This window comes from Nomascus leucogenys, unplaced genomic scaffold, assembly GCF_006542625.1.
Source record: "Nomascus leucogenys isolate Asia unplaced genomic scaffold, Asia_NLE_v1 000937F_68216_qpd_obj, whole genome shotgun sequence".
Classification (NCBI taxonomy): domain Eukaryota; kingdom Metazoa; phylum Chordata; class Mammalia; order Primates; family Hylobatidae; genus Nomascus; species Nomascus leucogenys.
The window spans coordinates 31,884-47,567 of NW_022096820.1; the positions used below are offsets into that span (position 1 = coordinate 31,884).

The following is a 15,684-nucleotide window of genomic DNA, read 5'->3' on the forward strand; positions in this document are numbered from 1 at the left end:
TTTCCAGGGAGATGGATGAAGCTGGAAACCATCATCCTCAGCAAACTAACACAAGAAAAGAAAACCAGGCCAGAAGCAGTGACTCATGCCTGTAGTCTCAGAACTTTGGGAAGCTGATGTGAGGAGTTTGAGATCAGCCTAACTAACATGGAGAAACCCCGTCTCTACTAAAAATACAAACAATTAACCAGGCATGTTGGCACATACCTGTAATCCTAGCTACTTAGGAGGCTGAGGCAGGAGAATCGCTTGAACCCAGGAGGCAGAGGTTGTGGTGAGCCGAGATCACGCCATTGCACTCCAACCTGGGCAACAAGAGTGAAACTTTGTCTCAGAAAAAAAAAAGAGAAAGAAAAAGAAAAGAAAACCAAACACTGTATGTTCTCACTCATAAGTGGGAGTTGAACAATGAGAACACATGGACACAGGGAGGGGAACATCACACACTGGGGTCTGTCATGGGGTGGGAGGCTAGGGGAGGAATACTGTTAGGAGAAATACCTATGTAGATGATGGGTTGATGGGTTGATGGGTGCAGCAAAGCACCATGGCACGTTTATAACTATGTAACAAACCTGCATGCTCTGCCCATGTATCACAGAACTTAAAGTACAACAAAGAAAACTTTACATAAATGCATAAAGTCTAGAACAGCTAATATATTATAATGAAATGTCAACTATAATCCCAGCTCAAAGAGAACACTGTAAAATTATGAAGAGCTCTCCACAAATCTCTAAATTTATGTCCTCATAAGATTACATTTCTATTTCTTCTTGAATAATTTCCTCATTTTAGCTATGATTTAGTGATAAGATGGTAATTATGAGGAGAAAATTCTAACACTCCATTGAGAAAATTCTGCCTCATTTCACCACACACCTGAGTCTTAAGCAGTCCCTTCTAATGTAGCTGAATAATAGATCCTCACCTGGCTGAATCTATGAATTGAATCCACATCTGTGAAATAAGACCCCCAAGGAGAGGTAATAACCTGGGAATGCCATCAGCTCATCTTTCTTCAGGCCTTTATTTGTCATTGTCACTTGTAGAAGCAGGACAGCCCTGGCATTGGGATTGGCAGAAACAGAGAGCACCAAAGGGAAAACTGAACTTCCCTAATTTTGGGAAACAGCAGATTGGAAACAGATGGGCTCCAGCGTTTTCCGTGTGTGAGGTCATTGTCCCAGGTAGCCTTACTCAGAACCACATTTCTTGTCAGCAAAACAGAAGTCAAACGATATTTCTACCTTCCAAGAGAGTAGAACATAAAGTCAGATTTTCTCATGGATTCCCACAAGTTCAAGAAACTTTCATGGCCTTATTTAACTGCTTAAGCATTTCAACTAAAAAATTATTTGTCTTTTAAATACGCAGGAATCTGGAAAAATTTTAACCAGAAAAAGTTGGAATTCTAAAGTAAAAAACGCATAAGGCCATAAAAATTTTTTACAGCTTTTAATTTAGATGTCAACTGGGGAAAAATAAACATTCTCTGAAGTTTGCTTTTATACCATTAAAGATTTACTTTTTATTACCAGCAATACAGGGCGACTTATTCAGGTTGAATCTTGAAGGTAAACTTTAACTTAATTTTATTTATTTATTTATTTATTTATTTATTTATTTATTTTTTTTTTTGAGACAGAGTCTCGCTCTGTTGCCCAGGCTGGAGTGCAGTGGTGCAATCTCGGCTCACTACAAGCTCCGCCTCCCGGGTTCACGACATTCTCCTGCCTCAGCCTCTCCGAGTAGCTGGGACTACAGGTGCCCGCCACCACGCCCGGATAATTTTTTTTGTATTTTTAGTAGAGACGGGGTTTCATCGTGGTCTCGATCTCCTGACCTCGTGATCCGCCCGCCTTGGCCTCCCAAAGTGCTGGGATTACAAGCATGAGCCACCGCGCCCGGCCAACTTTAACTTAATTTTTAGTGTTGGCTAATTTTTAAGCATTTCTCAGTCACCTACCATGATTTCATCTCAGAAACCAAAATCTCAATTTCATTTAGACCTTTGAAACATTAAAACAGAAGATTAAATGCTTCAAAATAATATTTATGTAGAGACTTACATATGTGGACCAGGAATCTCCATGTATTACAAAGTTTATGAGAACATAACACATGTCGATACACACATTTAATTTTTAATTTTTATTTTTTATTTTTATTATGATACTTTAGGTTTTAGGGTACATGTGCACAATGTGCAGGTTTGTTACATATGTATCCATGTGCCATGTTGATTTCCTGCACCCATTAACTCGTCATTTAGCATTAGGTATATCTCCTAATGCTGTCCCTCTCCCCTCCCCCAACCCACAACAGTCCCCGGAGTGTGATGTTCCCCTTCCTGACACACATTTAATTCTGCAATGAAAACTTACAACAAATAAACTAACAAATCAAGAAAATTTTGTAGGTTACACATTTATGTCTAAAAATATAGGTATTAAACACTCAAGGATGGATAAAAGAAATCACAAGAGAAAATAGAAAATATCTAGAGACAAATTAAAAATATGAAATACCAAAAGTTAAGAGATACATCAAAAACATTACCATAAGGGAAAAATTTATAGCTATAAATGATTATAAAAATAAGATACCGAATCAACAACTTTACTCCTAAGGAACTAAAAACAGAGGGAAAATGAAGGACTATTAAAGAGGGACAACTAAAAGCTAGCAAAATTAAAAAAATTATAAAGATAGCAGTGGAAATAAGTGAAATAGACAATAGAAAAACAATATCAAAAATCAACAAAGCCGAGTTTGTTCTCTGAAAAAGATCAAAACTGACAAAATTTTATCCAGATTGACTAAGAAAAAAAGGGAATACTCAAATTATTAAACTCAAAAATAAAATGAGTACATTACTGACAAATTTTTGGAGTAAAAAAGGGATGTAGGAGAGTACCATAAGGAACTATACACTAAAAAATTGAATAGCCTAAATAAAATGAACAAATTCCTAGAAACAAAAAAACCTACTAAGACTGAATCAGAAAAGTTGAATAAACCTATTCAACAAGGAGATTCAGCAGGAAGATTGCGTCAGTAATCAAAAACCCAGCAACAAAGAAAAGCCTGGACCAGGTGGCTTCACTGTTGACTTCTACCCAATGTTTAAAGCGGAATTAACACCACTTTTTCTCAAACTTTTTCAAAACATTGAAGAGTAGGTAATGTTTTCTAACTTATTCTAGGAGGCCAGTATTACCCTGACACCAAGCCAGACAAAGGCATCATAAGAAAACTACAAACAAACATCCCTTATAAATGCTGATGCAAAAATCCTCAACAAAATAGAGCAACTCAAACTTAGCAGTACATTAAAAGGATTATACACTATGAATGAGTATAATTGATTCCTGAAAAAAAAGTATGTTCCAACACATGAAAATCAGCATAATATCACATTAACATAAAGGAAAAAACTCTCATGTGATCATCTTAATCAAAGAAAAAGCATGTCAAAATGTAACCCACATTCATGATAAAATATACTTCATAAACTATAAAAAGAAAGAAAACACCTTAATATAATGTTATACAAAAAACTAAAACAAACAAAAAACACACACAGCTAACATGGTGAAAGACCAAAGGCTTTTACCCTAAGAGTGAAAACAAGGATACCTGCTTTTACTACTTCTATTTAATACAGTACTGAATGTTCTAGTTAGTTAAAACAATAAGGTGAGTAAAATAATAAAAGATATTCCAATTTTTTAAAAAGTAAAATTATCTGTTTGCAGATGACATAACCTTGTATATTAAAAATCTTTTAGTTTCTGTGAGATAAACTGTCAGATGCAATAAATAAAATTCAGCAAAGCTGCAGGATACAAAATCAATACACAAAAATCAGTTGTATTTCTACAATAAAAATAAACTATCTGAAAAAGAAATCAAGACAACAGTATCATGTATGATAGCATCAAAATAATAAAATACTTAGAAACCCACTTAACTAAGGAAATGAAAAACCTGTACAGCAAAATCTATAAACATGGCATGAAAGTATTAAAGATGACATAAATAAATGAAAAGACATCATGTGTTTATGGACTGGAAGAGAAAATCTTGTCAAGGTGCCATTGTTATCGATAGTCATCTACAGATTCAATAAAACCACTATAAAAATTCCAATATTTTCAAAAATAGAAAAACCTATTCTAAAATTCAGATGAAATCTCAAAAATCCCCAAGTACCCAAATCAATCTTCAAAACTAACAAAGTTAGAGGACTAACACCTCCTGGTTTCAAACTTCAGTACCCAAAACAATGCTGTACCAGCATAGTGACAGACACAAAGACCAATGCAATAGAAATAAGGAACCAAAAAAAATGGTCATGATTTTTAACAAGGGAGTCAACACTATTCAAAGGAAAAAGGAGGGTATATTTTAAATGGTGTTAAAAATGGATATTTACATCTATCTATCTATCTATCTATCTATGTATATGTATATATATTCCAAATTAGCTTTTTGCCCGTCATGTGTGTTGCAGATCTATTTCCCCAGTCTGTTGACTTTTGACTTTGAGGCATTTTTCTCTCATACGAAGTTTTAATTTTTATGGAGTCAAATACATCAGCCTTCTGTTCAGTGACTTCTTCATGGGTATGGTGTTTCAGTTTAGGATGATAAAGAAGCTGTAGATATGGATAAATTAGATAAATTCGATGGTTGGACAACACTAAATATACTGGATGCCACGGAACTGTACATTTAAACATGGTTAAAATGTTTTAAGTTTTATGTTATATATATATTACCACCAAAATAGGGCCAGGCTTACAGGTTTATATGTTAGGGGTTTGGAGTACCTCTAACATTTATTCCCTTCCAGGGGAATAATTTATAAGCACCCACACAAGAAAAGTAGATACTGACTTCACAAATCTCCTTACAAGTCCCACAGCAGGGGCAGTCTGGGAAAGCAGAGGTGGAAAAAGTCACATAAACGAGGTCAATGTGAGACCTCCCATCCCCTACTCTGGAATCAGATGGAGGAAGGCATGCATGCAGGCTGAGCTGGAGAGATGAGCTGGGGTGGGCAGAAAGGTCCTCCCATGACCCTAGACCTGAAGTGCTCCCACATGCTCTCAGGCATGTATCAAACGAAGAAATCAGGCTAGGAAGGTAACACAGCTACTTGTATACAGGGAGCGATGAAGTATCTGAGCTGCACAAGTGATGCACAAGGAGATGGAAGCAGTCTGACCTTCACACAGTGACCTGGCTCAAATAATTTCGGGCTCTCATTAATCAGGTAAGCTCCTCTTTCTCTCTGAGGTAAGTAAACTTGAGGGGGTAAAGTGGGAGTTGGGGATAATGGAAAAGAAAGCCTGGTAGTATTTCTTCTCTGTTATAAATAAAAAGTAAAACATAAATGTCATTTCTCAGGGCCCAAATGTTAGGTGAAAAAAATGTTTGTCATCTGAGTCATGTGACGTGGACTTTAGCAGAGCAGTATACACCTGGTCATTTATCCTTTCCCTCTCACTGAATGTCACCACAAGTGGCCAGCATGTCTGTGAAGGGCAGAAACTGGGACAGCCAGCAGCTGGAAGAGGCCAACTAGGAAGTACCCGATGCCCACTCCATAGTGGACTCCACACTTAAAAGACAAGATCAGCAAGTTTCAGGCTGCCTCACTAGTTATCCCCTCAAATAAAAAAAATAAAAGTAACCCCTCCAGGGAACATGTGTGTGTGTACACACAAAAGTACATGCTCACAGCTACATGCAAAGGTGATAGGCTGGGAAGGAAGAAAATCCACCTCTGAACACCAGTTACTTGTGAGGAAGGGGCAGGTGAAGCCAACTGTCAGAATTACTCACCTTTTCAACAGACGAGCTTGCATCAATTTTGGCAGTTTCTCATAAAAAGGCAATTTTCACTCCTTGGGTGATCACCCAGGTCCTGCAAAACTGAGCCACCAACAACCACCTGCACCACTTCCCATGAGACCAAATAATGGCTTCCTCAAAGTTCAGCCCTCCCACTTACCTCCCATTCCTGTCCCATGCAGGGGGCTGCCGGCCTCCTGGGGTACAGGGGTCCAGGCCAAACCCAACCCACAGATGGTTGGTGAAACCAGCATGTATCCAAGGGACTTGCCCCCACCTGGGCCGTGTGCCCACTGCATAGATAGGCCTGTGCTTGCTCCCCTAGGACAGAGACACTTTTCTTCCTTTGGAATGAGGGGTGGGGAGATTTGATGGTGTCCTGTACAGGTTGGATGTTAATCTGATGTGGTCCTCTTGGAAAAGCTTGCCTGAGTTCGGCGCTTTCTCAGCACGTGGTGTTTGCTGCCCCTTCAAGCTGCAGTAGTCCCAGAAGGTAAGTGCTACTGCAACCTCCATTTACTGATGAGTAGAGGTCAGGTGATCTGCAGCCGGCCAAGCAGCTGCTAAGTGGCCAACAGGCTGGATCTGCATCTCACTTGCACAGGCCCTGCCTGGCTGCTTGGGCTGCCCTGAGACTCCCTCCTCCTCCTCCTCTTCCCTCCACTGCTCTCCTGGCTTCTATCCACAGCTGTGCTCCAGGTGGGGAACACCTATGGATGCACCAGGGTGCAACTACTCAGACTCCAGCATGCAGAAGGGCCCCGGCTCCATGCTGTTTCCATAACCAAGCTCAACCTCATCTAGAGATTCAGCAAATCCAGGCCTCCCTGAATTCCCTGCAAAACCAAACTGAACCCTACAAACCCCACTACACTGGTTAGCTGTCAATCCCAGCCCCTGCTCCCTCCTGTGCCGCTGTCTGTACGCTTCTGAGGTCCTACAAGAATGTTGGGATCCTAAGCCGACTCTCACCCAAAGAGGTAACCAACCAGGGGCCTCCAGGGTTAGAGAACATACCTAGACAGGTTATGCTGCCTGTAGGCTTGATGTCCTTCCCCTAGAGCACGCCATGCTTGCCAGGCTGGAAAGGGGGCTCCAGAAACTTGGAAACCTGGGCCTGTAGCTGGCATGTGGAAAAGAGACCTGGAAAAGCACCACTCCTGTCCATGAAGCCCCCACATGGAACCAGGTAATTGGGAAATTACACGAGCACCAAGCCTGTCCCCCACTCAGACACAGGTGGGAACTGCAGTGGTGACTTGCCCCCTCTGCCAGTCTGGCTGTGCCACTACAGGAGGGAGGAACGTCTAGCCCTACTAGTGAGTGGAGACACTAGGTGTGGGCAGGTTCCAGTGGTTGCTGCAGCTGCACCTTCCCAACCAGGTCCATGCAAGACCATCTCAGATGGGTGCACACCTGGGTTGGGCAAGGACACCCCTCAGACAGTGAGAGCCACTGAGGAGGGCTGTCACAGAGGCCCCTTTTCCTGCTCCTAGAACAGGTTAGGGGAGTATGGGGGACCTCTCCCACCTCCCAACTTCTTCCAGGAGCCACTTCTTTCGAGATGAGACACTCTCCTGCTTGCCTGCTCCCCACTTGGCTGTGATAGACCATTGCCAACATTCAGAGAAAAAGGGGCCTCACCTGTTTTCCCAGACACGTCGAAGGCAGGTGGTCATGCCCAGGGGACCTGGGGTAGAACATGTACATCTGCCTACCCCTAGGCTACACTGGCTTCATCTTATCTGTGTGATGGGAGGGCGAAGACACCATCACACAGGCCATGGACAAGTTCTACAAGAGCCAGGGAGAAGAGCCCTGTCCGTGCATGCTGCCCAGCACCCAGCTCACACACACACCTCTTATTTGAGGCTTCCCCAAAGCAGGCTTTTGCAGTCCAGGCTCCCTGAGAAGCCTGGGGAGGAGACTCTTCCAGGCTGAAGGGCCTGTCCCCAAAGGTGCCACCCTCACCAGGCTCATCCTGACAATCTTGATTTTTGCCCTGAAGTTTTGGAGTGGGGGACAGGAAGACAGCAGACACCGTGCATCACCCACCTTTCCAGAGAGCATCAGTCCTCCAGACTGGGGCAGGTCAGACCTCCACTCGGGCGTTTTTCTCACTGGTTGCCACTTGGGGGAAGCAGCATTTGTGAGCACCTGCCTGTCTCCCCAGGTCCTGCTCAGAAACCCCATCTGTGCCTTTGGAGAGACTGCCCTGAGCACACAGGCCCAGCAACTGCCATCTACAGCCCCCAGGACCTAATCTCCCTTCTACATAGGGTTCAGTGTATGTGAGCATACACTGGGCTTAATTCCTGCCCAGTAGTCCCTACCAGACATCCCATGCCCACCTCATTAAGAGAATGAGGCCACACAAACACACCCAGGCCATCATGGTGATGGACTGGCTGGGGTCCTACTTGCCTACCCTTCATTGCTGGTTCAGAGCCAGCTGTCTGACCACATTCCTACCCTGAGATGGGACTTTGGGGACATTGTCCACCAAGGTCACTGACCCCTTTTAAAGTTCCAGAAACTAGGGCCAGCTTGTCCCCTAGAAGTTTGGCACATGGGATAAGCCAAGGCTTGCCTTCAGGAACAGGTTTCCCACCACGTCGCTGTCCAAGGCCCAGGGCATCCCCAAGTTCATGTGACACCTGCTTGCCATGTCCACAGCCCATGCTGACCCCTCCTGGAGCCACTGGAATGCTTGTTCCTGGGCATGTGATAAGTCCAGACAGCTTCAGCCTTGCAGGACAACTATGCGCATGTGGCAGCAGTAGCCAGAGGGCCCATGGAAAGTTGGAAGTGAAACCAGATGCTGTGAAAATACTTTATTAGGCAAAACTGCATACTACAAAAGTGCTTTAAAATGCAGCAGGAGGAGAGGTGAAGACACAAACGAACAAGTGCGTAGCCACACATGGCTGTCAGAACACAAGAATCCACACTGCTTCAACCCTTTACCTAGAAAAGGAAACTTCTAGGCCACCTCCTCCTCAGCACACTCCTCAAACTCCTCCTCCTCCTCGGCCTGGCATCCTGATATTGCTGATATTCAGACACCAGGTAGTTCATGTTGCTCTCGGCCTCAGTGAATTCTATCTCATCCATGCCCTCGCCCGTGTACCAGTGGAGGAGGGCCTTGAGCATGATCATTGCTGTAAACTGCTGAGACACGCTTAAAGAGTTCCTGGATGGCTGTGTTATTCCCGATGAAGGTGGCAGACATTTTTAGCCCCTGGGGTGGGATGTCACAAATGGCTGTTTTTACATTGTTGGGGAGCCAGTCAGCAAAGTAGCTGCTGTTCTTATTTTGAATGTTCAACATTTGTTCATCCACCTCCCTCATGGGCATGCGACCCCTGAAAATGGCAGCCACCGTTAGGTAGCAGCCGTGACGGGGGTCACAGGCAGCCATCATGTTTTTAGCATCAAACATCTGCTGGGTAAGCTCAGCCAGTTAAGTCCCGGTACTTCTGGCTGCCCCGGCTGGTCACTGGGGCAAAGCCAGGCATGAAGAAATGCAGCCGGGGAAACGGGACAATGTCCATGGCCAGCTTCCGCAGGTCAGCATTCTGCTGGCCTGGGAAGCGAAGGCACGTGGTGACCCCACTCATGGTAACAGACACCAGGTGGTTCAGGTCACCGTAGGTGGGTGTGGGCAGTTTTAGGGTCCTGGAACATATGTCATATAGCACTTCATTATCTATGCAAAAGGTCTCATCCGCATTTTCTATGAGCTGGTGGACTGAGAGGATGGCATTATAGGGCTCCACCACGCTGTCTGACACCTTGGGCGAGGGCAGGATGCTGAATGTGTTTATGATCCTGTCTGGGTACTCCTCCCGGATCTCACTGAGCAGAAGGGTACCCATCCCAGACCCAGTCCCCCCACCCAGGGAGTGGGTCAGCTGGAAATCCTGCAGGCAGTCACAGCTCTCAGCCTCCTTTCTGACAACGTCCATCACTGACTCCATCAGCCCCACGCCTTCTGCGGCGTAGTGTCCCTTGGCCCAGTTGTTTCCGGCCCCACACTGACCTGTAAGACAGTACAGCCAGTCACTCGATGGCCAGGTGTACGGTCATCAGTAGTCACCACCATAACGAAAAAAGGGCCAAGTGCCACGTGTGAGGTGAGAGCACCATTCGCCCTGCAGGTGGAGCAAATGAAACCCCCTCCCCCCAGTTACAGGACAGCAGCTTCCCCTGTTAGGAATTAAGTCAGGAGTCAAACCTGAGATGGGCTAACAGACCTCGCTGCGGGTGGCTCCTATCCATTTTCAGGGAAGGCAGTAGCCACGGCCCCAGCTCAGCTCAGCTCCCTGCAGGGAGTTTACATCAGTAGCTCCTCACCTTGAGGAGACACTCGGGCCTTCCTCCCAAAGACCGTTTAGGAGAAGCAGATTGAGCAACTCGACTCGGAGGATAGGAGGGTGTTCAGGGGCCCTGGCTGCACAGTTCCCACAGCGATGACCTTGGGGCAACTCCTAGATTTTGAGCGGCCCTTACCCCAGTCCTCGCCGGCAGCTCACCGAAAAAGAAGTTGTCTGGCCTGAAGATCTGCCCGAAGGGCCCCGAGCGCAGAGTCCATGGTGCCGGGCTCCAGATCCACAAGCCCAGCGTGGGGCACGTACCTCCCACCTGAGTGGGGTGGGAGAGCATGAGCGAGGGGACGGCCGCGTTCCCAGGTGGCCGGTGGGGGAAGGAGAGGGTCTCACCGCTGGCCTCATTGTAGTACACGTTGATGCACTCCAGCTGCAGGTGGCTGTCCCCATGGTGGGTACAAGCGGAGTCAATCGCATGTTCATCAGAGATCACATCCCAGAACTGCAAGAGATGGGAGGGGCCAGAGGGGCTAGGGCTGAGTCACCAAGGCGCCCCAGCCCCTCTCTCACCCCCACCCTCATCCGCACCCCCATCCCTAGGCCACCGTGTCCCTGGGGTCCACCCCAGCCGCCTCGCCAGCACCCAGTTCCACCGCGTCCCCGCCAGAGATCCCAAGGGCCGCAATGCAGGGTCACCACCCAGCCACTGCCAACATCTTCCCTGACCACCCAGCAGGCCCGGGCTGGGCCCTCAGAGCCCCAGCTGCCAACCTTGACGCCAATCTGGTTCCCGCACTGCCCGGCCTGCGTGAGCACAATCTCCCTCATGGCTAAGGCCGGATTAGGGCGGCAGGATAAACGTGAGAAGGAGGAGCAGAAGCGCAGCAACCCAATCCGCCCTCCGCCAACCCTTAAATATCCCTGCGGCCACCTCACTCGGCCTCGGATTGGGCACCCAGAATAAGCAACAGCTTTGCTTCCACACAGGTGCACCCACCTGTGAATCCCTTGGCGTTGAACGTCTGTTGGAGAGCTCAGGTGTCCTTGCTGTGGTCCTTTCCACGTTGGGGAAAGCTGCTCAGGTGAACTTCCTTCCACGTCTTTAGTGAGACGAGATCCTAGTTGAGCTGAAACTGAATTTTCCTCCCATGTGGGAGGGGAAGACTCTTGCTTCCATATTCACAGAGTGCCTTTGCACCTGTCCTAGATTGAGGACATATTTTTGTAATGGATGGATCCTTTCATCTATTAGGAGATCTGTGGTTAGGAAAGGCCTTCCATATGTTAACTCAACAGGACTTAAGTATAAGTTTTACTTTGGAGCAGTTCTAACCCAGAGTAAGCTGTGGGTGTTAGAGACAGGCCTCTCATTTAGCGACAGTCTTCTTTAGAGTAGGATTAGTCCTTTCACCTTTCCAGAGGACTGCAGTCTCCATGCAGAGTGAAGGTGATATTGGATTCTTAAAGCTGAGGATGGGTGATGGGTTAAGCCTTCTGTGAAAGATGGGCCATTGTCACTTTGCAGGCTTTTAGATTACCCAAACTGAGGAGTTATTTTTTTCTGGTAAACATTTTTCAGATGGGGCGGGGAATGCCTCGATCTAACCAGTGAAGGTACCAGTAAGCATTAGCAAATATTTGAATCTCCTGCAGAAAGGCATCGGGGTAAATTAGAGTTGCCAGTTCTCACCTGGATAGGTTCCTCAATTTTGGACAGGTTTAACTGGAGAAGGAGAAAATTGCTGCCTGTTTGGGTCATGTCAGGCACAGAGCTCACAGTGCTGAGTCACCTGTTTTAGTGTCTTGAAAAGATTTACCCCTATAAACAAATGAGACATTGACAGAAACAAAGAATCCCTTCTAGGGTGAAAAGAATCATGAAAGTTCTGAGTTATATTCCTATGATTGGTACTTGGCATTAGTAATTTATTACCATCATTCAGCCAGCCAGAGGGGCCCTGGACTGAAATGCAATCCCTGGCCCATTTTTGTTCTTCTTCAGAGTATTCTGGCCCAGTTCTATGTATGCTGACCAGCACACCCATAAGCTTCGTTGGCCCTTTCAGTGCAGCAGCCTTGGCTGCGACATCTACAAGGGCATTTCCTTTTACACAGTCAGTCTCTCTTTTGATGTCCTCTGCAATTAATTATAGTCACTTTTTTGGCAGCACAGCAGCATTTTAACAAGCTCAAAATCTGAATGATGTATGGAAAAGCCCTTGGGGGTCAGGAGTCCCTACCCATTCCAAATTGCATCATAAGCATGAAGCACTAAAAAATCTTACTTGGAATCAGTGTAAATGTTAACTTTTAAATCCTTTCCCAACTGCAGGGGCCTAGTAAGTTCAATTAACTCAGCTTTTTGAGCTGAGGTCGAGGCCAGCAAGGCTTGTGCCTTGATTCTCTTGTGCTGACTAATAATAGCATATCTAGCCATCCTGTTTTCCCGATGCATAAAACAACTTGCATCTGTTAACCACTCTTCCTTGGGATGGTCAAGGGGCTCATCTCTCCTAAGTCTGGCCTGCTAGAATAAATTTGTTTCATAACCTGTGACATGCTTTGGCTGTGTCCCCAGTCAAATCTTAACTTGAATTGTAGCTCCCATAATTCCCATATATCGTGGGAGGGACCCAGTGGGAGGTAATTGAATCGGGGGATGGGTCTTTCCCATGCTGTTCTTGTGACAGTGAATAAGCCTCATGAGATCTGATGGTTTAATTATTTATTTTTGAGACAGACTCTTGCTCTGTTACTCAGGCTGGAGTGCATTATCATGATCTTGGCTCACTGCAAGTTCTGACTCCTGGGTTCAAGCGATTCTCCTGTCTCAGGCTCTCGAGTAGCTGGGATTACAGGTGCCCACCACCATGCCTGTCTAATTTTTGTACTTTTAGCATAGGCGGGTTTTCGCCATGTTGGCCAGGCTGGCCTCCATCTCCTCACCTCAGGTCATCCACTGCTTTGGCCTCCCAAAGTGCTGGGATTACAGCGGATGGTTTTATAAAGGGGAGTTTCCCTACGCAAGCTCTTTTGCCTGCTGCCACGTAAGAGATGTGACTTTGCTCCTCATTTGCCTTCTGCCATGAGTATGAGGCCTCCCCGACCATGTAAAACTGTGAGTCAATTAAACCTCTTTTCTTTATAAATTACCCAGCCTCAGATATGTCTTTATTAGCAGCATGAGAACAGACTAATACAGCCTGTATTCCAGAAAGGCTGGTAGAACCTGTGGACTCTGGCAGATAAGTAGCTGGGTTTATGGTTTGTCAGGCTTTAAGGGTTATGTCTGGAGTGTCTATCAATAAGGCCTGACACTTTCATAAATATTCTCCTATTATCCACTGCTGCCCTCTAGCTTCCAGGACCACCTTCCCTTGGTGTGGGGTCAAAAACCTGTAGGTGCTGTGCTAATGTTAGTTTATTAGCTTTGCCTACTAGAAAAGTGGTAGCAGCAATAGCTCTCAGACATCAAGGACACCCTGAGGCCACCTGGTCTATCTGCTTAGAAAATTAGGCTACTGTCCTTGGAATGTCCCCCAGTTTTGGGACAAGATTACCCAAGGCCTATGCCTTACTTTTTGGCCACATAAAGGAAACATGGCTCATCCAACCTGGGGACTCCCATGGCTGCAGCAGAGCCCAATTTCTCCTTGAGAGTATTGAAGGTTTACTTGCAGTTCTCATTACATTCTACGAGCTCTAAATCTTTCCCTTTAGTGTATCATATAGAGGCTTGGCTACATGTCCAAATCTGGTCACCCATAAGAAGCAGTACCCAGGCATCTCCTAAAAAAGCCCATAGTCATTTGTTGGACTGGGACCCTTGGGTGACTAAAATAACTTTTTCATCTTCTAGGGATGTTAATCAGTTCCAGAGGTTAAGACAGATTACAAATATTTAAGTCTTTGAGTCAAAATCTGAGCCCTCTATGGTGATATCCTGTATCTGCAAGTTCCCAGGAAATTTACCAACTTAACAGAATTATTATTTGCGTCTTCTTTAGTTGGGCTAGCAGTGAGCAAGTCACCTACATACTGAATAATTATGTCCCTTTCCAATTGTAGATTCCTTAAATCCTTAGCTACAGCATTTTCAAATAAGTGGGGTCTATCCCAGAACCCTTCAGAGATGACTGTCCAGGTTAGTTTTGAGGCTGAATCCGTATCTGGATCAGTCCATTCAAAGGCAAACATATTATGAATCTAGATGCATTGAGATGCAGAAAAGTGCATCTTTCAGATTTAAGAATGTAAACCAGCTTGCATCCCCTGTGACTTGGTAAGTTTTGGGGACAATGAGGTGTATGGAGACAACTGCATTCTGAATGCTCTAAGGGTTCTGACAAATCTGTACTTGCCATTAGGCTTTTTATCTGGTAACATGCGAGTATTGTAAGGAGGTTCTCATGGCCTTCATAACTCATATGGCAAGAATTTGGCAATAAGAGGTTGAATTTCCCCTCATGCTTCTTGCCTTAAAATGTATTGTCTCTTATTAGGGCGAGGAGTACTAGGCTGAAGTTGGATTTGAATGGGGGAGGTGTTTAGTGCATTTCCCAGAGCCTGTGTGGCCCATACCTCAAGATTTACTTGAGACAATACCTCAGGTGGTAAATGTGACAGCTCATTCTTCTTTTTTTTTTCCCCTGAGGGGTCAGGGAAAAAAGTGACACCTTCTATGCTTTATGATCTGTGAAGGTGACCATGACTTGGTCTCCTGAGTCAATAAACCTCTCCCCAGTAAGAGGTCAGGCATTCAGACAGTACTAAAAAGGCAAGTGAGAAGCCCAGAGGCCCTGGAGGACAACTTAGAAGATATGGAAAGGAGTATTTTTGGGCTTGTCCATCATGAGAAGACAGGAGCCCATTGTATTGAATCAGGACAGAGTCATCTGCTCCCACACTTAATACGAAGTTAATACTCCTACCTGCCACTTCAAGAGTCATCTGAGGCTCCTCCATCTCTCGATAGCTAATAGTCCAATGGGAGCAGAGGCAGGAAGTATCAGGCCCTCCCACTTTTGAGTCTGCTGGTCTCTGATGATGGCTCCCTTGGAAGCACAGTGCATTTCCTTCGGCAGTGGCCGACCTTCTTACAGAAGGCACATTGATTTATATCCAAGGCACAGTGGTCCAGAGGCACAGACTGGGACTTTCACCTTCTCACTTCCTGTGAGGGCTGGGGTTAAGGGGATGCCTCTGAAGTGGTGGAGAGCACAAGGCTGCAGCTAGAAGCTGGGCCTCTTGGGAGATTTGGTTTATTTTATGTTTTCTCTGCCCTATTTCTGTGATGGAAAACTGCAAAATCTAAATCTAAAATCTGATCCATGGGAGTCTGGAAGTTTAAGGCTGCTTTTGGCGGCTTCCTGCAGATATCAGAAGCAGGCTGGGCTATAAAGTAAACTCCCAGCAATGCCTGTCCCTTCTTGGAGTAAGAGTCAGTGTTAGTGTATTTTCTCAAGGTCTAAATTATCCACCCTTGTAATAA

At 45.5% G+C, this 15,684-nt stretch overlaps 1 pseudogene; it reads right to left on the bottom strand.

Moving 5' to 3' along the window:
• Nucleotides 1-8,848: 8,848 nt before the first annotated feature.
• Nucleotides 8,849-11,021, bottom strand: LOC115830453 (annotated as a pseudogene).
• Nucleotides 11,022-15,684: the final 4,663 nt, after the last annotated feature.